Source organism: Echinops telfairi, unplaced genomic scaffold (genome assembly GCF_000313985.2).
Source record: "Echinops telfairi isolate 266 unplaced genomic scaffold, ASM31398v2 ScPeMD7_7469;HRSCAF=8507_1, whole genome shotgun sequence".
NCBI lineage: Eukaryota > Metazoa > Chordata > Mammalia > Afrosoricida > Tenrecidae > Echinops > Echinops telfairi.
Window position 1 is genome coordinate 40,229,650 of NW_022111373.1, and position 2,911 is coordinate 40,232,560.

Genomic DNA, 2,911 nt, shown 5'->3' on the forward strand with positions numbered 1-2,911 from the left:
AAGGTCAACGCAAAGGATATATAAGCCTTCAGATTAGTTAGAGAATATTACAAAGGTTTTGTAAGTACACTGACACTATTTTTTTAGTGAAGAATATTACAAGAAAACTCACAAATAAAATTAGCTTAGTCTACAAAATTAATTGGAAAAAAGAAATCAGAAGCACCACAAAAGACACACACACAAAAAAAGGAGAGCAACACATTCACAACGACTGATAATCACACTGAAAACCATTGGACAAGAAACAGAGTAGCGGAGTGGTTAAGAAAACTGGAGGCATCAATTTGCTGTCTACACAACATATATCTTAGAACCAATGATAAAACCGTTTACTAGAAACCAAAGGATGAAGAAATAATACAGCTGATAAAATAATTATTTCTGACAAATAGAGTATAAGGCAAAACAGTAGCATATGAGAAATACAACAGCATTATTAATGACTAAAAGGTTAATAGAACAAGTGGATATAACCATAACCACTAGCTATGCACCCACTGAAATAACCTTAAAATACATCAATCAAACTCTGGCAGAAATGAGGAAACAAATAGGTAACTGTCCAATGAGGGAAGGCGATTTTTAAAACACTGCTTTTGATAAACGAAAGAACACTTACAAAGGAACTCAACCAAAACATAGAACTAAATAATACAAATACCAAATTGACCACATAGACACATGCCAAACTCTCCACACAACAATAAGATAATATACATGCTTGTCCTTCACGCGATAGCACAATACACATTCTTTTCCAACATGCAAGAGACAAATTCGAGTAGATCATACATAAAAAGGCAAGCATCAATCAATATAATCACACTGAATTACTACAAAGAATCTTCTTAGATCCCTGGTCTGTGAGATTAGAAACCAACAATAGGGAAATTAAGGGAGAAAAAATGAGATGTATGGAAATTGAACAACTCTTTGCCTTCAAACTATAGAGTAATAGAGAAAGTTAAATTTAAAATTTCCTTGAATCAAGTGAGAACTAAAACACAACAGAACAAAACCTTTGAGACACAGAAAAACCAGTGATCACAGGACAGTTTAGAGCAACAAATACAAAATTCAAAATAGAGCCAAGAAACAAAATCAACACACATTAATCCAACATCTCCAAAATTGTAAAAAGAACAACAAAATAAGACTATAACACCAAAAGAAAAGAAATAGTAAAGGTTAGCACAGGAATAAAAGCAACAGAAATGCAATAGAAAATATTTACAAGACTACCACGAAGTACAAGTTCAGCTGTTAGAAACGACCAGTCAATCAATGGGATAAAAACAATTTGTGTGTGTGTGTGTATATATATATATATCATACAACTAGAACATCTCCCTCAACAAGTAAAGCACAGGAATGATGATATTCTTTATTTATTAGTCAAATATTGTAGATTATTATATTTCAGTGTAATTTGATTTTAATAAATGTATAAGAATGTTATACATGATTTAGTATAAAACTAAAACATTAATAATGTGACAGGAGAACAATGGAATGTTTATTAATTGTGAGGTCCAATAAAAGTCACAGAAAGTATTATATAAATATAACTAGAGGAGAGAACAAATCAATTGTTTTCATGATAAACTTACTAAAATGATTGCTTATGAGACTGAAGACAGAGAAGTATTAATATTTGAAGGAAATAAAGTTTTATCCTTGCTCTTATTTATATGCATTTTGGGATATTTTTATTCTAAACATTGATAATTAAAGAAATATAAAGGCTTTTTTCTATGCAAAATATCCACAGCATTAATATATCTAAAACTCTGAAAGAGATGAAAATTAAGAGAATAAATGAGGAAAGAGAATTAGAAAATGGCACTATGAAATCATAAATTAAGATATTAGAAATATAAAATGGGTAATTAGCATTTTATATATATAAGTAATTTAGACACAATGAACAAAATGGTACAATTATTAACTAAAATGAGAAAATATATTTCAGATAGTAGCTAAAAGTATCCATTTTGACTAAATATACAGAAGCTATAACAACTTCCATGTCATTTGTCACACAATATGAAAACTGCAGGTTAAGCTTCAAATTATATAAATTTTAAAATATTTTTGTTTACATATATTATTTGGAATCAGAGTAAGCAAGGAATTACATTTGTTTTTGTAGGTCAAAAGTATATTATTTCCTTTTTTCAGCTTTTTATGTTTTATATTATCAGATAAAATATACATGTTCCAGTTTACCTGTAGAATCAAATCAATGCCTCTCCAGCCTGCAGAATTTACAGGTGTAAACATCAGTTTACATTTAGAGAACAAGTGTCTTCCTTTTCTTCAAGGAAAGAAAAGGAGAAAAGGGGAGTGCAATCTTCATAATGGAAAAGTTAAGTTTCTGTCACATCTTCAAGCAGGCTAATTTCTTCACTGATCCAGACAAATTGGCTGAAAGTATACAGGCTAGCATGCAGGCCTGCTGACTTTTAATTAAGTATTGTTCCTATTTTCTAGTATAACACTGTTCAACATCTTCACATGACTTATAAATTGAATTTAAAAATATATCCAACTTTCTTCTGTTTGTATTCTGCTGAGAAAAATTACTGTGTTCATTTTCATACAGAAAATCTTATTTTCCCCATGACTCTCAGAGAAATCCCTCAGAATTCTTGACTGACTTGGTGTTTTCAAGAATTAGAACATAGATTGGAAAAGCGAAATGGTTTGAACACGGTCACAGAGCAAATAAATGTCAAGAGTTGTATTCAAAGCCAGGCCTTCCTAACTCAAAAATGATACGCTTACAATTGTAATAGGTTGGAGCCAATGAAAAGTATCTATAGGAATAATCACTTTTTGTTACTATTTTCATAGCCACGATACTTTTTAGATAAACCAGAAGCATCTGAAGGAGTACCTGAATTCT